Source organism: Lepidochelys olivacea (genome assembly GCF_965140295.1).
Source record: "Lepidochelys olivacea isolate rLepOli2 genome assembly, chromosome: 3".
Lineage (NCBI taxonomy): Eukaryota > Metazoa > Chordata > Testudines > Cheloniidae > Lepidochelys > Lepidochelys olivacea.
The window spans coordinates 100,185,463-100,210,632 of NC_140413.1; the positions used below are offsets into that span (position 1 = coordinate 100,185,463).

The 25,170-nt window shown below is 44.6% G+C and overlaps 1 protein-coding gene across 4 annotated transcripts in view; it reads left to right on the top strand.

Moving 5' to 3' along the window:
• Positions 1 to 5,223: 5,223 nt before the first annotated feature.
• The window catches only part of TMEM200A (transmembrane protein 200A), an 83,016-nt gene continuing 63,069 nt past the window's right edge, over positions 5,224 to 25,170 (top strand). For 3 of the 4 annotated variants that reach the window (XM_084623212.1, XM_084623213.1, XM_084623214.1), the window contains exons 1-2: positions 5,224 to 5,474; positions 6,024 to 6,441. The gene's annotated coding sequence lies outside the window, so the exon portion shown is untranslated. Of the gene's footprint in view, positions 5,475 to 6,023; positions 6,442 to 6,576; positions 6,903 to 25,170 lie in introns of those variants that run through there. The other variant, XM_084623215.1, reaches the window with a different exon arrangement.

The following is a 25,170-nucleotide window of genomic DNA, read 5'->3' on the forward strand; positions in this document are numbered from 1 at the left end:
TGCAGCTCACACAGAACTTTCCTTCCCCCTCACCACCATGTTTTAAAATGACAATTAATGACAAATTCACTGGCCCTGTGTCAGAGAAGAGGATGCATGGAGTCCACTCCACCTCTGTGTAAAAGCTGGACAGAAGCTATTCCTTGCAATTCACTGAGTGAAAAATTGCACAGAATTCATGTCCCACAAGAGAATTATTTTTTCTCTGCAGAAAATACATTCTGCTGGAGAGGTGCTGCCGTTAAGCCTTTCATCCACCAGAGGGCTGCTGTGGTGGTACCAGAACAGAGAGCAGCCCAAGCTGTGGCTAGGGAAGAGAAGAGACTGCATTGCTCACAGCGCCCTGCCCATGGAGCCAGGTCAGGAAGCACAGGATATGGGGAGACTAATGGAATGGGGCACATGGGGGGTCACTGGGGTTCAGAAGGGTTAGTGGGGGGAGGACAGACTGGGGCAGGGGGCTGAATGGGAGTGGTGGTGCAGGCACACGTGGGGACCAGGGTAGATGTGCCTGACTGAATGAGAGAGGCTAGGGGTTAGCCAGGGGCTGCATAGGGGAGGCTCTCTAACAATCCCTCCCCAAACAAACAAAAAAAACCCCACTGTTCCATACTTTTCCCACCCACACACAATAACCCTCTAAGTTCACACCCAGGTTCCTTCCCAACAATTATTTCCTCTCCCTCAGCTCCTTTGTTACCCTTGACTCTCCCAAGCATTTGCATTGCTTCTGAGGGATACAGGAAATATGTTTCTGTATTCTAATTTAAATGAATTATTACTCAAAGTTCTGTATTAATATGGGTAGTAAATAATCTATTTATCAAAAACATTTTCTGAATCTTTTTTGTTGTCTGTACTGTTACAGACATACTTGCTGACAGGTATTGAAATAAATTACCAAATTAATTGAAACTGGTGTGATTATATTGTTTTGACAAATAAAATATACAGAATTTTAGAATGTCGTGCACAGACTTCCTCCAGGAGTAACAGAGCCAGCGAAGCTACCATTGCTAGCCTTTCCAAAATGGAGGGGAAAGGGTGGAGCGAATGGCCCTGTCCTTTCCATGCTCCTGACTCAGAGAGGTGGGTAGATGTAGAAGGGTGAAGCCATTACATTCTCTTCAAGGGTGACAGAGTGACTGTGCTCAACCTGCTTTTCCCTAAACTCCAAGGATGTTCCAATAAGTCCTGAACATTCCTGCTTTGGGCAATTTGCCTCCTGGAGGTCTTGCAATGCTTGTAACTCCTGATGAGGGTTAATCTTGCTATGCCAATGACTACCTTGTCAGTAAGTAGTTTAGGTCAGGAGATGGAAGGCTCTTGTTGCCAGAATAGGGTGGGATCTGAGGATATTCCGGCTGAAGAGGCCAGAGCAGCTCTTGGGTAGGAATATGACCATTATAAATTATGTATTAGGTGCTGACCATGTGCTCTGCATGGTACAACCATATAGAAAGACATGGGTAACATTTTCAAAGGTACCTATGTGACGTAGGGAGCTTCTGTCCTATTTTCAAAAATGACTTAGTCACTTAGGACACATCTACACTTGCAAAGTTACAGCACTGGAGTGCCACTCAGAGAGCACCGAAGGGAAACCGCTGTTGTGTGTTCACACGGACAGCTGCCTGCGCAATAGCGTTCACACTTGTGGCGTTATTTGGAGCGGTGCACTCTGGGCAGCTATCCCACCGAGCACCTCTTTCTCTCTTGATGCTAAGGCTTGTGGGAAGGTGGAAGACGTTGCGGGGCAACCTGGGTCCTGTCCCAATGTCCCGTGATGCATTGCTTTGCATCCCAGCAATCCCTCTGCTTCCATCCACATTTGGCGCCATCTTTCAATGGTTTGTGTACTGCGTGCCCTGCCTTTCCTCTTTCTGGCTGCAGGAATGGATCCCCAGCTGTTGACCAGTATGCTGCTCGCACTGACCAACACATCACGAGTGGCAGTGGAGCTATTCCTTAAATTACAAAGTCAAGAGGAGCGCGACATTTATCTTGCCACACGTAGTAGCTACGACATGAGATTGCTTGTGGCATTCACAGAGGTGCTGACCACAGTGGAACACCGCTTTTGGGCTTGGGACTAGCACTGAGTGGTGGGATCACATTGTGATGCATGTCTGGGATGATGAGCCGTGGCTGTAGAACTTTTGGATGAGGAAAGCCACATTCATGGGACTCTGTGATGAGCTTGCCCCAGCCCTACGGCACAAGAATGAGAGCCGCCCTGTTGCTGGAGAAGCGCGTGGTGATTGCACTGTGGAAGCTGGCTACTCTAGACAGCTACCGATAGGTTGTTAACCAGTTTGGAGTGGGAAAGTCGACTGTTGGAGTTGTATTGATGGAAATGTGCAGGGCCATTAATTGCATCCTGCTCTGAAAGACAATGACTCTGGGCAACGTGTGTGACATTGTGGATGGCTTGCACAAATGGGCTTCCCTAACTGTGGAGGGGCGATCAATGGCATGCACATTCCAATTCTGACACCAGACCACCTAGCCATCCAGTACATTAATCACAAGGGAATTTTCTCAATGGTTCTCCAGGTGCTTGTGGATCACCGTGAATGTTTCATAGACATTAACGCAAGCTGGTCTGGAAAGGTGAATGATACACACGCATCTTTTGGAACACTGGCCTGTTCAAGAAGCTGCAAGCAGAGACTTTCTTCCCTGACCAGAAGATCACCGTAGGGAAAGTCGAAATTCCCATTGTGTTCCTGGTTGACCCTGCCTATCCCTTAATGCTGTGGCTCATGAAGTCATACACGGAGCAACTTGACAGCAGCAAGGAGCGGTTCAACAACAGGCTGAGCAAGTGCAGAATGATTGTGGAGTGTGCATTTGGCTGTTTAAAAGCCCACTGCTGATGCCTTTATGGGAAACTGGACATGGCCAATGACAATATTCCTATGCTTATAGCCACGTGCTATACACTACATAGTATTTGTGAAAGGAAAGGTGAAAGCTTCACTCAGGGCTGGACCACAGAGGCTTAGTGCCTGGAGGTTGAATTTGAACAGCCAGAGACCAGGGCTATTAGAGCGGCACAGCTCGGGGACATAAGGATCAGGGATGCTTTGAGGCAGTAATTTGAAGCTGAAAGCCACTAATATTTGTAGCTATGCTCGGGATTGCAGTGTGTGTAACGCTAGGAGGTGATTGGTGCTTATGATGCAAGAAGGGACCTTAACATAATTGTCTGTTGCTTTGCAATGCTCTTTTTGTTTTCACTTAATAGAATAAAGACTGTTTGAAAGCAATCGCAATTCTTTTATCGAAAGACAACACCCAGAGGAGAGAGTCAAATGAAAAAAAATCATCAGCAGAGAGTTTGATAGGGGAAGGGAAGGTATCAAGAGGAGGAGGGGTCCCAGGATGGCTACAGATTTGTGTATGTCCAGGGATCATACCCAACCTTCTCCTTTAGAGTACGATGCAGTGGGTGCTGGACTTCAGCAGGGCCAAACTGCAGAGGGATGGGTCTTGAGTGCAGTGGGTAGTGGGAGTCCACAGTGCTGGACTGTGAGGAGGGAGGAGTGGAATGCTGCGGATAGAGAATGGAGCCAGGAGGTTGATAGTGTGTTTGGCGGTGAGAGGGGGGGCACATGGGAAAGAGCTTTGCGACAGAAGCTGCAGGGGAGGGCGGGCGTGGAGCTGCTTGGTTTGAAGAGCTAGTATCGCCTGGAGCGTGTCTGCTTGGCGCTTCATAACTGTTAAGAGCTGTTCCGTGACTTCTTTCTGGTGTGCCGCATTCTCCTTTCGGTCCTTCTTCTTACTGTCCTGCCACTCCTTCAATTCTTTTTTCTCAGCAGCGGAGTGCATCATAACCTCACATATAAAGTCCTCCTTAATTCTTCTTGGACGTTTTCTAATTCTCTGCAGCCGTTCTGCCGCTGACAACAAAGAGGGAGGCTGCGTTCCCAAGGTCATCTCTGTGAAGTTTAAATGCAGCATTTTACAGAAACAGTATTGTTTGCAACACAGACAACACTGTTTCAGTGCTTTAAAACACAGCCAGTACTCACACACCTGTCACGAACTAGCTGACCCCAGGCAAGCACACATGAGCCGCAAGACCCCCAAAATGGTGAGTAGCCACAGGGGCAGGGTAAATCACTGTTCCTGGACCCTGCTGTACACTGTGCACATGGCTCTTGAGCACTTGGGGAGAGCCAGCACTGTAGGGTGGGCCTAATAATCATTCCTGTCCTCACACTTTCCACAGGATGTGATCATTATGGAAGATATCCCACTTCTGAGGGGGAGCAGGGTATCAAGGGAGGGTCTTCTCTAAGCCTGCGGCTTCTGCCCTGGCACCTATGCGGCTAGCCTGTCTGTCACTTTTTGTGGTTTTGCAGTTACATTTTTCCCTTTTAAATTTTTTTCTCACCTTTGTTCTTAAGTGACTCACCCAAATAACAGAGGAAACCCATTAACTAAACTGCCATACACCGAAGTGCTATCAAATGCTCAAGCAATTTGTTCTGTCATCTTGCATTCACAGTCACGGTGTTGCTTGTGGCAATAGCAGATTAAAAAAACGTTCAGACAGAAATGTGACTATTTAAGTTGATAGTCTCTCTCCCACAAAAACCGAAAGTTGTGAGGGTTAGAACTCCACTTCTCACAAGCCCTCCTAACCCTGGAAGAAACCAGAGGGTAGACCTGGTGAGATCCCACACTGGAGTTAGGCTGAGTTGTGAAGCCTCTGACTGGACACGGGGCATGGGGGACGGACAGCCAACAACCCAAAAAGCAGAGTCATAAAACCGCGGTTAGATATAAATTATTAAAGGGAATCCTTTCATGCTCCTTCCTCTTCCTTTTCGTTATTGTTTTATCTCTTCCCGGGAGGTTATTTGCCACTAGTTTTAAGAGCCAGTGTCCTGCAGGTACAGACATGCAACTGGGAGTCAGGGTGCAAGAGCGAATCCCACCCGGCTCCCTAGCAGCTGGCTGGGTGGGACCACTTTTTTCTTCCTCGGGAAATTCCGCAGATGGTCTCCCCTGCACCGCTCCTGCCTGTTCCCAAAGACACGGGCATTCCCACTGTAGCACGTAGCTGCAATGTGTGAATGCAAGTGACACATACGCACAGAGCTCCCCTCCAACACAAGCCCCTTACACTTGCGCCCTCCTCCTCTCTTTCCTGCCGGATCAGTGTCTCTCCTTGCGGCGACTCCTCCTCCTCCTCCTCCTCCCCCGCCCGGCTAGCTGGGACTCGGAGCCGCCGGGATCTCGGCAGTCTGGCAGACCGGCCCCAGGGCGCAGCGCCCCGCCGGGGGAAGGAGAGGAGGCACGAGGGGCCGAGCGCCCTGCACACCGCTCGCTGCTCCCGGAGATCTCGCAAAGCAGCCGGGAGAGGAGGAGGGCAGGCACCGTGCGGGGGAGCCGCGGGGATTCCCGGGCTCTTCGGGGAACGGAGAAACTTACTGACTCGCCTTTCCTCTTGCAGCAGGGAGGTAAGAAAGGGGCTGGGGCCGGGACCCCGCCTGTCCCTCCCGGGGGCTCTCTGTCCCTGTGCCTAGCTCTGGGCGGCCCTGTGCCCCACCCGCCTAAGGGATCCTGTCCCTGCCCAGGGGTCCTGTGCGGTCCCCGCCCTCTCCCAGCGTTGGCCTCGCCCTTATCCCGGGCTAGGGGCTGCGGGGTCCCTGCTCCCAGCTAGGAGCTTTGTTCCTGTCCCCAAGGGCGCTGGGGTCCCTGGCCCGCCCCCAGGCCCGCCCCGCTGTCGCCCCGGCTCTCCGGGGGCCAGCTGGGGGCTGGTTTCTGCGGAGGCGGGTTGCAGGCTGGGAGGCGAGAGGTGAAAGTTAGCGGCAGGCAGGCTGGGCCGCGCCCCCGGGGCTGGAAGCGGCGGGCGTGAGGGGCTGGGCGCGGGCCGTGCGCCGGGCGCGGCGGTGTGGGTGGCTGGCCGGTGGGCCGCGTTTGCGGGAGCTCCCGCGGGGGTGGGGCGGCGCCGCACGCTCTGCAGCCGGCAGCTGAAAACTTTCCCGCTTGTCTCTCCCCCTCTCCAGCTGACGGATGAGTCCCGGCTGCAGCAGCAGCAGCCGAGGCGCCCCCGCTCGCGCTGCCGTCCGGGAGCCCGGGGCCATGGCGTCTCCTCGGTGCCCAGGGATGAGCGGGAGGCAGCAACCTCTGGCTGGCCGCGCAGCTCCCGGACGGCGAGCCGCCTCCCTGGGCCAGGAATAAGTGTCCTGCAGCCGCCCCCGGCCTCTCCGCCACACGCGCCCCCCAGCATGGCTCCCTCGGCCCGGGTCGCTCTCAGGATGGTGCTGGGAAAGGGCCAGGCAATCGGCTGCCCAGCCACCCGCTGAGTCGCCCCCGCCTCTCTGAAGAGGGCTGATGCTCCCGCGTAGGCGCCGAGCAGCCCCGGAGTTCGCTTGGGAGCAGGGAAGCAGCCGGAGCGGCTGAGACCTCGCACAGTCACTGCAGGTATGGGAGGTGGTGGGGTGCGGTGGGGTCTTAACCAACCTTCTCCTCCCCCGCCCTCCCTGTCCAGAGAGCCATGTACACGCCGCACCCTCCCAAGTCAGTCAGGCGTGACTTCGGAAGAGAGGCACAGATCTGAGCTCTCCAGGCAGGGGAGACACGGGGTAGGGAGAGCAACTCAGCGCCTGTTCTGCCTATCCGTGAAACTCTACAAAGCTGGGAAGAAGGAAAGAGAGACACCCCTTCCTTCAACTCACTGCGCTAACCTGGGGCAGGAGAGGGGGGCATGGTGGGAAGACCGAAATACAATTCTCACCCTCCATAAACTCTCTGCCTCCTAAATAGGATCTTTAGCATGGTGGAGGCTGCCGGTCTCCTTGCAGCTGCTACACCCTCCTTTGTTGTGGTCTCACAATTCTGAAATACTTCACAGGCTGCGATCGACTCAGTGGCAGGAGTCGCTAGTGAGTAGTGGAATCAAAACGGTTGTGCTTTCCCCAAGGCTAGTTTGCCTGTTCGTGTTTATTTGTAGAGAACTTTGATTTTTGTTTAGCTTTATGTTTGCTTTGACAGAAATGGTGGTGTACTGATTATTGGTGAGAGACAGATGGAAACTACCAAGGGGACTGTATTGTTTCCTTACATCGATACATAACTGACTACAGTGGACAGAAGCTTATTAGTAACTATGTTCCTAAAGGAGACTATAGGTACAGTTTTGAGGGTTAATTGATAATTATTGTGCCTAGGAAGAAATATAAAGTAACAATAGTTACATAGAAGTCAATCCATATGTTGCTCTGCAGAATTGAAAACACTCATCTAGCCAATATTTTAGGATTGAAGAGGTTAATTTTTTCATTCATTATTATGCAGTATGTTGATACAGAATTATTGTATATTCATTTAAGTTCTTGGCAAAGTATATTTTATTCAATAGTTAAATATACAAAATAAGTGTCTTTACTGTTTGAAGAGGAGATAATTCCCTTAATTTGTCTTTTGGTATAACACCAGTTGCAAAACAACCAGTTGCAAAATGAGAGAGATTTGCATTTTATTACTATGCTTTTAAAGGATGAGGATTATATGGTTCAATAAAATTCTGTTATAATAGGTTTCCTCTTTTGTGATTTACCTTGGGTCTAGATTGACACAGAAGTGATTGTTTTCTTATTTTGCTGTAAATAAAAGGCATTCTCATAAAGTGATGGGAGCCGTATCAATACCTAGAAAGGAAAAAAGCCCCATCAAATTTCCCCTTTCTTTGTTTCTAAAATACTCTACGCAAAATGTAGAAACTTTAAAAGCAGTAAATTATGTTTTCATTGTATAGAAACTGTAGTTGAATAATTTGGAAATACTGCGATGTTGTTCTAAGTTTGGAACATTTTAGTGTGTACGTTGCCAGTAGCATTTACTTGTAGCAAAATACTTTGAATATAATTATGGGACAATTAGTCTTTTGACTTTAGCAGAAAACAACACTCCATACGGGCAGGTAAAATGCCTTAGATAGATTAGTAATTTGGAGAATAAAATCATATGTAATTTGTAGGTTGTTGGCATAGAAACATATTTTACTTGTTGCTCATTTGTTAGAGTCAGCGTGAAAGTGCAATATTGCTAAAGGGATACTGACTCACTGAGTTTAGTGTAGTAAGATTGCTTTACTTGAACAGAAGTGAGCTACAACTGATGATTTTACCCATTATAAATTTGTCAGAATCTAAGGGTTATTTTACTTTCACTGAAAGCTCTATAATCAGATTAAAACAGTCAGGGTTCAGTCCTGCAAGGTACTGAGCAATCCAGGCTTGATCCAGCAAAGCATTTAACCGTGTACTGACCTGTAATTACACAAGTAGTCCCAGGTTCAATCCCTACTGCTGGCTGTGGTGGGGCTTATTACTTTACATACGTTTGTAGTCCCATTGATTTTAATGCACCTATGTGCTTGTTTATGTGCTTTGGATCATGGCCAGAGTTCCCAGCCCCTTGCAGAATCAAGCCCTAATTCACTGAGGTATGTTTCAGAGTAACAGCCGTGTTAGTCTGTATTCGCAAAAAGAAAAGGAGTACTTGTGGCACCTTAGAGACTAACCAATTTATTTGAGCATGAGCTTTCGTGAGCTACAGCTCACTTCATCGGATGCATCCGATGAAGTGAGCTGTAGCTCACGAAAGCTCATGCTCAAATAAATTGGTTAGTCTCTAAGGTGCCACAAGTACTCCTTTTCTTTTCACTGAGGTATGTTTCCATTTCCTTGGATTTACATGGTAATATGACAGGAGTCAGTGGGAGTTTTGCTTGAGTAAGGACTGGAGGACTTGGCTGATATGAGAGCTTGATGTGATATTTAATAGTAATATTTTGGTGTCATACATGTTGTTTTAATCCTTCTGATGTATTTTGTAAGCAGTGCAGTTACTTTATTCAGTAGGGACTCGATCCTGCCCCACTGAAGACACCAGGAGTCTTGCAATTGACTGCAGTAGAAGCAGAAATGGACCCTAGGTTGCATACATCTCTGGTCTTCCCTGTTAAGATTTGGGGTTGCTTTTTTGTTTTTGTTTTTAACCAAACAAAGAAAAGAGAGAATAAATAACTGAGCTAACCAGAAAAAAAGTGGGGGGACAAAAGCAAAGATTAATCATCTAACCAATGTTTACATATTTTAAAATCACTATTTAATATTTATATTATGGCAGGTCCTAATAAGGATTGGAGGGTTGTTGTGCTAGTTTATGTACAAACACATAAAAAAGCATGGCCCTTGCCCCAAAGAGTTCATAATCTAAGGCTCTGGTACTGAAATTAGATCTGTGTGAGTGGACTTGTGTGTCTACATGGAGCTGAATTCTGGGTATTTTATGGGATAGAAAAGAATGGGTAGAAATTCTAGTATCCCTATTATTATACAACTCTGATACTTTGTCAGCCACGGTGTCTCATTAACTGGATAACTGACTCTAAATCACTAATAAAAGTTAAAATCCAAAACCATCAGAATTAGAAATCTGCATATTTCTGAAAGAATAGCGTGCAATTTTTTTTTTAAACAAAATCAAAACACTATTGATCAAAATCAAAATCAAAACACCACTGTTATCATCTGGGTGGCTAGTGCATACAATGGGCGCATTCTTTAAGACAGTCAGAAATGTAGCAACTGTCTGAATTCCCTCTGTTAATGAGTACTCTGTATGTCTCATACCTTCTTGTAAAATAAGAAAATATTTAAGAGAAAATTTCAGCTGTTCATTAAGGATGAAATACCCTCTACCCAAATAATGCCCGAGTGATCAGGTTCTTTGCAAGTGGACCACTGAGATGATGTGCAGACCATATTGCTGTATAAAAGGGTTGAGTGCAGATGGCTTTTGACATTATACACAAAGACAGTCTTTGGAAAATCATGCAATACTGTGGAATACCCGCAAAAATAATTAAGAATTATCAAAGACCATATGTTAATACTGGATGTGCAGCCAGAGATGGTGACATCAGCCAATGGTTTGCAGTGACAGTTGGAGGAAGGCAAGGGTATACTATGTCGTCACTACTGTTTGTACTGGTGACTGAGTATGTCATGAGGAAAATAACAAATGAGGACACTTTAATGAGGAATTTTTGGGGCAAACGATAATGCATAGTTGGTTGACCTCCGTTTTGAGGATGATGTTGTCCTGTTTAGTTCAGCACGTTGCTTAATTGAAGAAAAGATCTAGCTTTTGGCAGATAACAGTGATACAAGTTGGCTTATTCATCCACAAGGGGAAGACAATATATGGTATCAATGTTCCAAAAGTAACCATTAGAAGAAATGAAGAAACACTAGAAGTAGTAAATCATTTTATCATCGCTGCACGTCTTACTCTCTAGATAGGTGACACTGCTGCTTTTGATATTTGTTGCTTATCCTCCAGCATAAACTACTTTCATAAACCTGAAAAGATCTGGAAAAGTAGTATGATTGACAGACTCAAAAATATGAATTTTTAATATGAGGATTGTGTTTGTTTTCCTTTATGGAAGAGAGACATGGAAATTACTACAGAAATTGATAAGAATATTTATTCATTCTAAAATAAATGCCTGCAGATGATCTTCAGAGTCCATCCATCAGAAAGTTTCTTGCTACACTGGAAATTCTAGAGCAAACCAATGTAAAATATCAAACATGATATAAAAAAAGTGACAATGGACATATTTAGGATAAACTTTAAGGATTCCACCAGTACAACTTCTGGGGCAATTGATAAGATGGACACTACCTGGAAAGAGAGAAAGAGGGTGACCTAGAGAAACATTATGCAGAATAATAGAGACAGAAACCAGATCTATCAACATGACACTTAGAAGCCTGAACAGACCAGCACAAGACCAAAATAAATGGTGGAAACTGGTGGACGCACTATGCACCTGCAGGAGGAGAAAGAGGAGAAAGAATGCAAGTGGAGTGCAGACTAGGTTGGATGGTTAAATCCTCTTTTACCTGGGATCAATGAGTGAGGATCCTGTAGAGACTTATTGTGTGCTATGTTTCAGAGTAACAGCCATGTTAGTCTGTATTCGCAAAAAGAAAAGGAATACTTGTGGCACCTTAGAGACTAACCAATTTATTTGAGCATAAGCTTTTGTGAGCTACAGCTCACTTCATCGGATGCATACTGTGGAAAGTTTAGAAGATCTTATATACACACAAAGCATGAAAAAATACCTCCTCCCACCCCACTCTCCTGCTGGTAATAGCTATTGTGTGCTATAGCAGCAGCAGCTCCTCTCACCAGTTGTGCAGGCTGTTGTGTATCCTTCCTCTTTCTTTATATGGAGCATAAGTGGTGTGGAGTACTTTCTGCTAGTCCCCCATGCCTTGCGTGAAATTCACACTAATGGTACTGCAAGTAACTGTCATTCTATTGCAGCAGTATTCATTTCCACACATGACTAAATTCAGTACGTATACACACGTTGCTCTTATTCTCAGTCAATCTTGGTGGAGACCACTCACGTGAACATGATAGCAGAAGTAGTCTCCAAAGCATTTTATATCATTCATTTACTATAAATGAAATCAAGTTGTTATAACTGAATATTGTCACAAGATCAGGGTCTCCTCCTTTGAATCTAAACCTCTTGGTTTTTCCTAAATGCTTACTTTTCATAAAGGCCTTGATTTAACTTTGGTATACATCTGGCAACAGGAGATGACAGTCTTGTAAAAAAGTATTAAAGAACTACCGGCAGCCTGCAATTCTGCATTGAAAGTAGGTACAACGGCCAATGAGAAGGAATCATGAGCACAGAGCAGTGATTCTGATTTACAGTGTTGTGTCTTTACACAGCAGTAGTGTTGGGAGGAATACGATGGTTGGTTGAAAATCATGCAGTTCTATAGAGATAATTCTGTAACAATATAATTCTGTATAGAGAAATTTTTTTTCCTGAGTCCTTTTCTGCTCGTCACTACTCTGCCTTGGGGAAGGAGGTGGATATTGTTTCTCTGTATCCATGCTCCCACTGGCAGAAGAGGGTGCTAGAAAGGAGCAGAATTAGGTGTTTGCTGCAGTAGAGGACTAGTCAAGATAAATCCCACTTTCCCAGAGCTGGAGCCCTGGGGAGAAAGTACACTGCAACAGGATTCCCTGATGTAGTAGAGGGCCTAACATAAGCTCAAAGAATGGAGTTGTAGAAAGTAAAGCAACAAAATACATTTTTTTGTGTGTGTGGAGTATCTTTACAAACCTCATGAGGCCTTTGCCGTGAGTGGCATTTCAGGCTCCTATTGTACATTTCCATATATATTTTTTTATTATTAATACCCCTTGTTGGAATCTTACTCACTCATTCAGTTTGCTGAAAGTGTGACCATTTCCCCCAGTTAAAAGAAGTGAAAAATTAATGAAAGTATTTTTCTAAATTGTTTTTGGAGTTCCATGGTGAAATTCTGGCCTCGCTAATGTTAGTGCCAAAGCTCCTATTGACCTCAAAGGGATCAGGATTTCATCCCTAGGGTTTCACGTATGCATATTGACCAAATAAAATATTTTTTTATATAACTGTGATAGGGCCTTCAGTAGCCGGGCAGCCTAGCTCCTAGATCGTTGGTTGGGGCGGGGAGGGACCTGCCCTCCTTTCCCTCAGGTCCTGGCTCAGAGTCCTGGGCCACTCACACCCCTAGACAGGGGAGATGGATCTTGCTCCCAGCTGTGTGTGTGTGGGGGGGGGGGCGGGGGCGGGGTTTAAGACCTGTTTGAGCTGCTCCCTATTGTAAGTCCTTTAGTTTGAGGCGTGGCCCTGCTAGTCCAATTTCCCCACAGTTGGGGCTTGGCGGTAGATTCCCCCTGACAGGGGAAGACTTACTTGATTCCAGTGGCTGCATTGGCTGGCTGGCACAGAGAGAGCTCCTTCCTCTTTGCCGGTCAGCTCCTGGCTGAGGGGGGGCTCCCTGCTTTTCTCCCCCTTCCAGGCCTGGCATTGGCTGCAGGTATAACGGGGTAGGGCTAGCTGAACCCACAGGTTTTCTTTAACCCCTGCTGTGCCTGGCAGCCGTTTCTATGCTCCTTTACAATAACCTATTCATAAAAATACAGAAAATAACTGAAGCTACTTTCCATCACAACCGCTCAGTGAAAAAACAATCAAGAAAGAACAGAAAATTCTACTTTTATGAATTTGCTGCTTCTTACCTGCTGTTTCATAAGGGAAGGGGGACGGAGCACCTCAGGATTGCCATCTTGGCATCCTCCATAGAAAGAGGCAATCTGAGGTTGAGTTTTAAAAATTTGTGTATACTGCATTAGGGTTTGTGTTAGCATGCTTGTAAAGTATGTGTTGCCTCTACACCTAGTGGCTGAGGTATATAGAGGAAAACAACCTCATAGTGCCATCAGTTAATGGACTTACTGTTTTAGCTCAGGTGGCAAAGGTATGTACTTTGGTCCTGAAGGTTCCAGGTTAAAACACCACTGAAGACCCACGGTAGGGTTTGTTGTATATACACTCATAAATAAAATATGAAACCAGAATAGGGCTTTTAGAACTTTTACAATGACAACTGTAAGGATTCCTTCCACAACAGGAGGGAATTCAGAGAATTCCAGGAATTTATAACTATTTATAACCCAAGTTTTTATTCGTTTAAATCATTACAAAACCAGATTAATTAGGAGGCCTTTTAAAAAACTTAACTTTTATGTTTGGTGTGATATCACTATTGCCAGGATGTGATTTTTTTTTAAACCCATCCCCCTCTCCCCCTTATGAGCCTGAATGTTTCCACATGAATATCTCTGCTTATTTGTAAGCAGTAGACTGTTATTGGAGAACAAGTTTATATCCAATTAATGTTGTCACTTAAAATTTACTAAATATTAAACTAAAAATATAAAAAAGATGTTTGGTCATTCTTTCAGTAGCATGCTTTTAAACTTATCCACTTGACCTGCATTCTGGATCTTTACCACTCCTACTCTAAATGGTTCATCTTGCCCAAAGGTTTTACATGCTAAAACACATGAGCAATATGACCAATAGTTGAATATTGTCATGAGTGAGATGAATTTCCAATTATTCAAATTTATTCCCATATTTAAAATTCATCCATGATTTGTTAGGACTCAAAGCCTTAAAAACTGCAGTACAGACCAGTGACTCTTAAACATTTTACAATAAAGTCCAACTTCTATCAAAACAAGTAAGCTCAGGCCCCACCTTTCCATCAGTTTGGGTAAATCAATATTTATATATCACTGCAATTAATGTAATGCCAGACTACTAAAGCACATTTACAATAGCAATAGCTTTCACCTTGACATGTTTCAGTAATATGGATGAGCTTGTTTCTGTGCACCTAACTCAACCCAGGTGTGGAAAGCTTTACTCACACTGATACTGTGTAGAGGGACCCACAAGTCGCCACTAATCCCAGGAGAACAGGGACTCGAGGGGGAATGTAATTAGAGACCTGAGGTTTAAGAGGAAACGGACTTATTGGAAATAATAAGGTGCCATAAATATTAGAGAAAGGGTAACCACCTTTCTGCATACAGTGCTATAAAATCCCTCCTGGCCAGAGGCAAAACCCTTTCACCTGTAAAGGGTTAAGAAGCTAAGGTAACCTCGCTGGCACCTGGCCCAAAATGACCAATGAGAGGATAAGACACTTTCAAATCTGGAGTGGGGGGAACAAAGGGTTCGTCTGTCTGTGTGATGCTTTTGCCGGGAACAGATCAGGAATGCAGCCTCACAACTCCTGTTAAGTTAGTAAGTAATCTAGCTAGAAATGCATTAGATTTCCTTTTGTTTAATGGCTGGTAAAATAAGCTGTGCTGGATGGAATATATATTCCTGTTTTTGTGTCTTTTTGTAACTTAATGTTTTGCCTAGAGGGATTTTCTGTTTTGAATCTGATTACCCTGTAAGGTATTTACCATCCTGAGTTTACAGAGGTGATTCTTTTACCTTTTCTTTAATTAAAATTCTTTTTAAGAACCTGATTTATTTTTTCATTGTTCTGAAAATCCAAGGGTTTGGGTCTGCGTACACCTGTACAAATTGGTAAGGATGCTTATCAAGCCCTCCCCAGGAAAGGGGGTGTAGGGCTTGGAGGGATATTTTGGGGGAAGATGTCCCCAAGTGGGCTCTTTCCCTGTTCTTTGTTTCAACGCTTGGTGGCGGCAACATACGGTTCAAGGACAAGGCAAAGTTTGTACCTTGGGGAAGTTTTTAACCTAAGCTGGAAAGAATAAGCTTAGGGATTCTTTCTTGCAGGTCCCCACATCTGTACCCTAGAGCTCAGAGCGGGGAAGGAACCTTGACATGACGGGATACATATTCAAGGGATAACCAGGACTCCAGGGAGCCGCCCATCTCCCCAACTTGTCTTCCCCCCCGCCATGTTCCATCCTCCCAGTCCTCAAGCTGTTCCCTTTTTTCTTTCTGCCAGCAAGGCCCTGAGGCAGCTGGATGATTCTACCTCCTCTTTCCACAGACGCTCCACTCTGGGCACCACTAGGGGGAGTATAGGGAATGGAGAAGAAACAGGATTTTTGACTTTAGCACTAGCAACACTGTGCTGCCCCCACCCCAACTGGGGTGGCTAGGTGCCTGGTTTTCGACTGGAAAGTCCGGTCAGATCTACTACCAGATCATAGAATCATAGAATATCAGGGTTGGAAGGGACCTCAGGAGGTCATCTAGTCCAACCCCCTGCTCAAAGCAGGACCAATCCCCAATTAAATCATCCCTGCCAGGGCTTTGTCAAGCCTGATCTTAAAAACTTCTAAGGAAGGAGATTCCACCACCTCCCTAGGCAACGCATTCCAGTGTTTCACCACCCTCCTAGTGAAAAAGTTTTTCCTAATATCCAACCTAAACCTCCCCCACTGCAACTTGAGACCATTACTCCTTGTCCTGTCCTCTTCTACCACTGAGAATAGTCTAGAACCATCCTCTCTGGAACCACCTCTCAGGTAGTTGAAAGCAGCTATCAAATCCCCCCTCATTCTTCTCTTCTGCAGACTAAACAATCCCAGTTCCCTCAGCCTCCCCTCATAAGTCATGTGTTCCAGACCCCTAATCATTTTTGTTGCCCTTCGCTGGACTCTTTCCAATTTATCCACATCCTTCTTGTAGTGTGGGGCCCAAAACAGGACACAGTACTCCAGATGAGGCCTCACCAATGTCGAATAGAGGGGGACGATCACGTCCCTCGATCTGCTCGCTATGCCCCTACTTATACATCCCAAAATGCCATTGGCCTTCTTGGCAACAAGAGCACACTGCTGACTCATATCCAGCTTCTCGTCCACTGTCACCCTTAGGTCCTTTTCCGCAGAGCTGCTGCCTAGCCATTCGGTCCCTAGTCTGTAGCTGTGCATTGGGTTCTTCCGTCCTAAGTGCAGGACCCTGCACTTATCCTTATTGAACCTCATCAGATTTCTTTTGGCCCAATCCTCCAATTTGTCTAGGTCCCTCTGAATCCTATCCCTGCCCTCCAGCGTATCTACCACTCCTCCCAGTTTAGTATCATCCACAAATTTGCTGAGAGTGCAATCCACACCATCCTCCAGATCATTTATGAAGATATTGAACAAAACTGGCCCCAGGACCGACCCCTGGGGCACTCCACTTGACACCGGCTGCCAACTAGACATGGAGCCATTGATCACTACCTGTTGAGCCCGACAATCTAGCCAACTTTCTGCCCACCTTATAGTGCATTCATCCAGCCCATACTTCTTTAACTTGCTGACAAGAATACTGTGGGAGACCGTGTCAAAAACTTTGCTAAAGTCAAGAAACAATACATCTACTGCTTTCCCTTCATCCACAGAACCAGTAATCTCATCACAAAAGGCGATTAGATTAGTCAGGCATGACCTTCCCTTGGTGAATCCATGCTGACTGTTCCTGATCACTTTCCTCTCATGTAAGTGCTTCAGGATTGATTCTTTGAGGACCTGCTCCATGATTTTTCCAGGGACTGAGGTGAGTCCCTGTAGTCCCTGTAGTAGGCCTGTAGTTCCCAGGATCCTCCTTCTTCCCTTTTTTAAAGATTGGCACTACATTAGCCTTTTTCCAGTCATCTGGGACTTCCCCCGTTCGCCATGAGTTTTCAAAGATAGTGGCCAATGGCTCTGCAATCACAGCCGCCAGTTCCTTTAGCACTCTCGGATGCAACTTGTCCGGCCCCATGGACTTGTGCATGTCCAGTTTTTCTAAATAGTCCCTAACCACCTCTTTCTCCACAGAGGGCTGGCCATCTATTCCCCATGTTGTGATGCCCAGCGCAGCAGTCTGGGAGCTGACCTTGTTAGTGAAGACAGAGGCAAAAAAAGCATTGAGTACATTAGCTTTTTCCACATCCTCTGTCACTAGGTTGCCTCCCTCATTCATTAAGGGGCCCACACTTTCCTTGGCTTTCTTCTTGTTGCCAACATACCTGAAGAAACCCTTCTTGTTACTCTTAACATCTCTCACTAGCTGCAGCTCCAGGTGCGATTTGGCCCTCCTTATTTCATTCCTACATGCCCGAGCAATATTTTTATACTCTTCCCTGGTCATTTGTCCAATCTTCCACTTCTTGTAAGCTTCTTTTTTATGTTTAAGATCCGCTAGGATTTCACCATTAAGCCAAGCTGGTCGCCTGCCATATTTACTATTCTTTCGACACATCGGGATGGTTTGTCCCTGTAACCTCAACAGGGATTCCTTGAAATACAGCCAGCTCTCCTGGACTCCTTTCCCCTTCATGTTAGTCTCCCAGGGGATCCTACCCATCCGTTCCCTGAGGGAGTCAAAGTGTGCTTTCCTGAAGTCCAGGGTCCGTATCCTGCTGCTTACCTTTCTTCCCTGCGTCAGGATCCTGAACTCAACCAACTCATGGTCACTGCCTCCCAGATTCCCATCCACTTTTGCTTTCCCTACTAATTCTTCCCAGTTTGTGAGCAGCAGGTCAAGAAAAGCTCCCCCCCTAGTTGGCTCCTCTAGCACTTGCACCAAGAAATTGTCCCCTACGCTTTCCAAAAACTTCCTGGATTGTCTATGCACTGCCGTATTGCTCTCCCAGCAGATATCAGGAAAATTAAAGTCACCCATGAGAACCAGGGCGTGCGATCTAGTAGCTTCTGCGAGCTGCCGGAAGAAAGCCTCATCCACCTCATCCCCCTGGTCCAGTAGTCTATAGCAGACTCCCACCACTATATCACTCTTGTTACTCACACTTCTAAACTTAATCCAGAGACACTCAGGTTTTTCTGCAGTTTCGTACCGGAGCTCTGAGCAGTTATGCTGCTGCCTTACATACAGTGCTACTCCCCCACCTTTTCTGCCCTGCCTGTCCTTCCTGAACAGTTTATAACCATTCATGACAGTACTCCAGTCATGTGAGTTATCCCACCAAGTCTGTTATTCCAATCACGTCATAATTCCTTGACATCACCAGGACCTCCAGTTCTCCCTGCTTGTTTCCAAGGCTTTGTGCATTCGTATATAAGCACTTGAGATAACCTGCTGATCGCCCCTCATTCCCAGTATGAGGCAGGAGCCCTCCCCTCACAGACATTCCTGCCTGTGCTTCCTCCCGGTATCCCGCTTTCCCACTTACCTCAGGGCTTTGGTCTCCTTCCCCTGGTGAACCTAGTTTAAAGCCGTCCTCACTAGGTTAGCCAGCCTGCTTGCAAAGATGCTCTTCCCTCTCTTCGTAAGGTGGAGCCCGTCTCTGCCAAAAGTCTGCCAGAAAGATGCCAAAAGTCCGGTTACTGCAGGAGGGGGAGGTAGGGAGGTGCTGGCTCATCACCCGTGCCAGCCCCTACTCAGGCAGGGCTGCCTCCTACCTGCGGTTGGGCAGCTGCAGCTACCTGCGTTGGGCTCTGTGGGTGAGTCCCTTCCCAGGCGGGCTGGTGTGGGGGTGGAAAGAAGGGGAGAGCAGCGAGCAGTGCAGGAGGGGAGAAGAGGAGCAAACTGGGGATGGGGCTTCAGGGGGAAGGGCTAGGGGAGGTTCAGGCACTCCTGATGTAATGTTTAGTTTTTAAGTATTACAAAGTTGGCAACCCTAACTGCGGCTGGACAGAAGGAGTCATTATAGGGGAATACCTCCTCAGTTCCTGCAGCCCTGAGGGATGCATGAAAGAGTCTTTAGTAAGAGCTGGAAAAAAGCGCACAGGAAATCTAACAGAATCTCAAGCAGTAATTTGCATTGTTATTGTCAAGACAGTGCATGAAAAGACCCAGGTTTCAAGCCCCATCCAGATATGTCTAGGGAAGGAAAGCAAATGAGACTGGCTCAAGAATTTGAGAAAGCCAGGTATAGACAGCTCTTCTAATTTATTTCCCTTAATAGTGTCTATAAAACCTGGTCTCGTTTCATTTCTATGTAAAGTGGCTTAGAAGTAATTGTGCAAACATGTATGCTATTTTCATTCTTTTCCATTCCTCTAAAACAACGGCTATCGAAGAATTTAGATTGTGGGGGGGAAAAAAAGAACTCCTTTTAACCCAAATGATTGAGTTTAAACCAGTATTGTTTTCTTTTAAATCACAGAAGTTTTTGTCATGGTGGACATATTTACAGCATTAGATCTTGTCCTATTTGAAGTGTGACTTGTGCTACTAGGTCACTTGCATACTTTGAAAATTTTACTCTTTTACTAAGCTTCATTTCAAAATAGTTAATTTTGTTTTCAGGCTTGGTGTTGGTAAAATTTAATAATGAAAGTTTATAGTATTGTTGTAGCTGTGTTGGACCCAGGGTATTAGAGACACAAGGTGGGTGAGGTAATATCTTATATTGGACCAACTTCTGTTGGTGAAAGAGACAAGTTTTCGATCCACACAGAGCTTTTCTTCAGGTCTGGGAAAGGTACTTAAAGACAAACAGTCAACACTAGGACTGTCGATTAACTGCAGTTAACTCACATGATTAACTCAAAAAAATTAATCACGATTAATTGCAGTTTTAATTGCACTGTTAAACAATAGAATACCAATTGAAATGTATTAAATATTTTGGATGTTTTTATACACTTTCAAATATTTTGATTTCAATTACAACACAGAATATGAAGTATACAGTGTTCACTTTTTATTGTTATTACAAATATTTGCACTGTAAAAATGATAAAGAAAATAAATAGTATTTTTCAGTTCACATCATCCAATACCATAATGCAATCTTTTTATCATGAAAATGCAACTTACAAATGTAGATTTTTGTTTGTTTGTTACGTAACTCCACTGAAAAACAAAACAATGTAAAACTTTAGAGCCTATAAGTCCACTCAGGCCTTCCTCCTGTTCAGTCAAACACTAAGATAAACAAGTTTGTTTACATTTACAGGAGTTAATGCTGTCCTCTTATTATTTACAGAGTGAGAAAGTGAGAACAGGCATGTTATAGCTGGCATTGCAACATCTTTACATGCCAGATATGCTAAACATTGGTATGTCTCTTCATGATTTGGTCACCATTACACCATGCTTCCATGCTGAGGACGCTTGTTAAAAAAAATGCATTAATTAAATTTGTGACTGAACTCCTTGGGGGAGAATTGTATGTCTCCCACTTTGTTTTACCCGCATTCTGCCATATATTTCATGTTATAGCAGTCTTGGATGATGACCCAGCACATGTTCATTTTAAAAACGCTTTCACTGCAGATTTGACAAAACGTAAAGAAGGTACCAATGTGAGATTTCTAAAGATAGCTACAGCACTCGACCCAAGGTAAGAATCTGAAATGCCTTCCAAAATCTGAAAGGTGTGAAGCATGCTTTCAGAAATCTTAAAAGACCAACACTCTGATGTGGAAACTATAGAACTGGAATGACCAAAAAAGAAAATCGGCCTTCTGCTGGTGGCATCTGACTCAGATGATGAAAATGAACACACGTTGATTTGCACTGCTTTGGATTGTTATCGAGCAGAACCCCTCATTAGCATGGATGCATGTCTTTTAGAATGGTGGTTGAAGTATGAAGGAACATATGAATCTTTAATGCATCCGGCACATAAATATTTTGCAGCGCCAGCTACAACAGTGCCACGTGGACACCTGTTCTCATTTTCAGGTAACATTGTAAACAAGAAGAGGATAGCATTGTCTTCTGCAAATATAAACAAACTTGTTTGTCAAGAAGTAGGACTGAGTGGACTTAGTTTTATTTTTGAATGCAGTCATATTTTGTACATAATTCTACATTTGTAAGTTCAACTTTCATGATAAAGAGATTGTATTACAGTACTTGTATGAAGGGAACTGAAAAATACTATTTCTTTTGTTTTTTATAGCACAAATATTTGTAATAAAAATAAATATAGAGTACTGTACACTGTTGTGTTGTAATTGAAATCAATATATTTTAAAATGTAGAAAACATCCAAAAATATGTAAATTGTATTCTATTATTGTTTAACAGTTCGATTAATAGCGTTATTAATCTTGATTTTTTTTAATCGCTTGACAGCCCTAGTTAACACATTTTGAGAGATCATTTAAAGTGAAGTAGCCCATCAAAACCTCTGCAGACTTAGGACAAAAAAAGGGGAGGGGTTAGTGGGTTACTGATTGTTTTAATAAGCCATAAATCTAGTGTCTTTATTCAGACCATGATTTTTAGCAAAGCATCCCAGTGGCTCCAGGAGGCCCTGGAGGAGGAGAGGGAAGCAGAGGAACTCTGACCTGTGGTTGGAGATATGTTTGGACAGTGAAAGTTTTGGGGTGACTCCAGATGGGAAAAAATGGGTTTGGGAAGATGAAGGGAATTGTAAAAGTATGAGTGGAGGATAGGAGTGTCTGAGGTGGGTAAGTGTAGTGGGGTGAGTAGTTGTGTGTAGGGGGGTGGGGGTGGGGAGGGTTGGGATAGTAGAAGGAACAAACATTGGGGTATGCATTAAGGCAGTGGTTCTCAACCAGGGATACGCGTACCCTTGGGGGTACACAGAGGAGTTCAAGGGGGTACATCAACTCATCTAGATATTTGCCTGGTTTTAAAACAGGCTACATAAAAAGCACTAGTGAAGTCAGTACAAACTAAAATATCTCAAAGACAACGTCTTGTTTATATATACTATACACTGAAATGTAAGTACAATTTATTTATTTATATATACATACAAATAATTTTATATTATAATTATGCTTAAAATGAGAAAGTAAGCAATATTTCAGTAATGCTGTGCTTTGACTTTCTTTTGTATTTTTATGTCTGATTTTTGTAAGCAAGTAGCTTTTAAGTGAAGTGAAATGGGGGGTATGCAAGTCAAATCAGACTCCTGAAAGGAATGCAGTAGTCTGGAAAGATTGAGAGCCACTGCATTAAGGGACAGGGAAGTGAAGGTGGGTGAATATATTTGGGGATGGGAGGGAATGACTATTGGAGGGGAAAGTGGAGAGAGTGTATCATAGAGAAGGATGCCAGTTTGTTTGTTTAGGCTTTGTGCAGGGGGAGACACAGAATTGGCCATAGATTCCTACTTACTTTTCAAACCATATTGTTTATTTCCATCCTACTACTGTGTCTGCTTTATTCTCCTAAGATTTGGCCCCAGTGAATTGTGTACAATGTGGAATATGAGTGAGGCCCTAAGTGCCTTGTTGAAGACAGTTCAGTGGTTTCAGACCATATTTTTATTAGAAAAATATAACTTGCTTCCTGAGGCCCTGATCCTGCAAATACTTGTCAAATGAAAGATAGTCATGAGCATTTGCAAAGTTAGTTAGTTGTGAGTGTGGCAGAGCTCTCATCTTGTCCCCATGGGTCCCGTACTTTCAGGTGGTTTATGCTAGCTTCAGAGGCTCACTGCAACCCTCCATGTAGCCCTTCTCTCTCTAGGGCCAAAGATACAGTCTACTGAGCCCTTTTCATCATAAGCCAGCAATGGAGGTTGGTGAGAGAATTCCCACAGTCTCCATTTGTCCTACGGCCTCACGCCAAAACAGTTTAGCCTCCTGTCCTGACAGGGGCCTGTTTTCCCCTCCCAGGAGGTGTTTCTGTAGTGGCAGGTTGGGGGGAACCCGGGCTTGCCCTCTACTCCGGGTTCCGGCCCAGGGACCCTAATGGTAGCAGCTGTTGGCAGCCAACCTTTTACTGCCAGAGTTGCTACATTTCCCTGGGCCACTTCCCCACAGCTCTCCTGCTTCTCCCTTCTTCATCCTTACCTTAGGGCTCCCTTACTAATGACTTGAGGGTCTCTTCATTAACCAGCCCTTTAGGCACACTTCCTCTCCCCTGGCTCCTCTCTGCCTGACCGGAGTGAGCCCTTTTATATTTTCAGAGGGGCCTTAATTAGAGTCAGGTGGTCACATTAGCTTAATGGCCTCACCTGACTTTTTGCAGGTTAATTGGAGTCAGGTGTTCTTATTAGCCTGGAGCAGCCCCTGCTCTGGTCTTTCAGGGAACAGAAAACTGTTAATCCAGTCGCCAGTATATCTGCCTTCTGCTACTCTGCTGTACCCAACTCACCTGGGTCTATCACAGAGCTATATTATGTTCCACAGAACATACTTTTTTAGTCTATTATTTTGGGTGTTACTGACATTACTGTTGAAAAGGTAGCATGGATATAGGTTGTAATAATTGGGTGTGACATACCAGGGTACAATTCAGACCAGTGCGGGGCTGTTTCACCCCTGCCCTGCAATCTAGGGTGCCTTACAATGCTTTGTCACTCACAAACAGTCTTTGAGCATGCAAGTCACACCCTGCGTGTCTGTGTGTAACTGCAGCCTGCCAGTTACACCCTGGCTCTCACCAGCCTTGCTTATACTGCAGGGTGAGCCCAACACACTCCCCGTCCCGGATTTTCCCCAGACACGTATGCCTTGTACTGTCCAGCCCTCTCTTGGACAGTTCAAATATATTAAGTTTGTTATTCCTATTAGGAAATAATATGAGTTTGTTATCTTAAATAGAATCACCCAGACACTTCAATTCAAACACACTGGATAAAACAGTGAAACAAGTTTATTAACTACAAAGAGAGATTTTAAGTGAGTACAAGTAATGAAGCATAAAAGTCAGAAATGGTTACAAGAAAAATAAAGATAAAACGCTTACTGGTGCCTAACTTAACAAACTATATAAGATTCAAGCAAAACTTCTCACCACATGCTTCCAACAAGATTACTGATCAAACTCTCAGGTCAGGACCCTTCCCCCAAAGTCAAATGACTGTGTTTCCTTTTGTCTTATCAGGTTTAGAGAATGCTAGGGGAAGGGGGAGAGAGAGAGGAGTAGATTGGGATATTTGCCCCTTCTTTTCAGAAGTCTCCCTCTTGAAAAATGTTTCCAGTTGGGAACTAGAAGACAGAGTCTGGGTGGAAGGATGTTCCTTGCTTTTTTGTTTTCCCACCTGTTTGAGATTCCTTTGTTTCCCTTCTTACTTGGTGACTCTGTTTACTGCTTATATGCAAATTAAGGCATATGTACACTCCTTTATTCATGACAGGCCTGCTTGACCAGTTTGGTGCTACGAGTTTTGAACATGCACTCGTAACATCATACAGGGAAATTTTAGAAGTTCACCTGCAATGCTGCCATACATATTTTATCAGGACAGTATTGACCAGCAAATTATGAATTTTCAGATGATACCTTACAAGGTATACTTTGTACAAAGGTTATTACAATAGCATTTAGGGTGTGAATAAAAGGGGGTGCTCCATCACAGTGGGGTGGGGGCAAGGGGGTTATTCCAGCTGTTGGTACTGTGGATTTTAACCTTTAAATTAGATCATTGTTTTTCCTGCACTACTTGGTGATTGTGGATTATTAAATGCAAAAGAATTTCTCCAGAGGCATTATTAAGTGACCACACCTGGATGTGAATGGCGTGTCCTAGGGCCTATAATATAGCTTTCTATTCTGTTCTATATGTTCTTATGCTGCCTTCATCACCGTTGTATCTGAGTGCATTCCAGTAGTGCATTAAATGACGTGATTAATATTATGATGTGTGGTTTGTTCCTTCTCTCATCCTCTCAGGGGGGAGGGGAGATTGTGTGTATAATGAAGTGTTTTGGGTTTTTAATGTTGTTGTGGGTGTTTTTTAAATTTACATGTTGCTGTGTGTTTGTTAGAGAAGGCAAGGTGAAAGAAGTGTGCACCTGGAGCAGAAGATGGGTAAGATTTGTGATGGTCCTTATTTCATGTGGGAGTTCATTCCATAGTCTCAGACTGCTCCTTGAGAAAGCTTTGTCTCTTGCAGAATTATAGTAGAAAGTTCC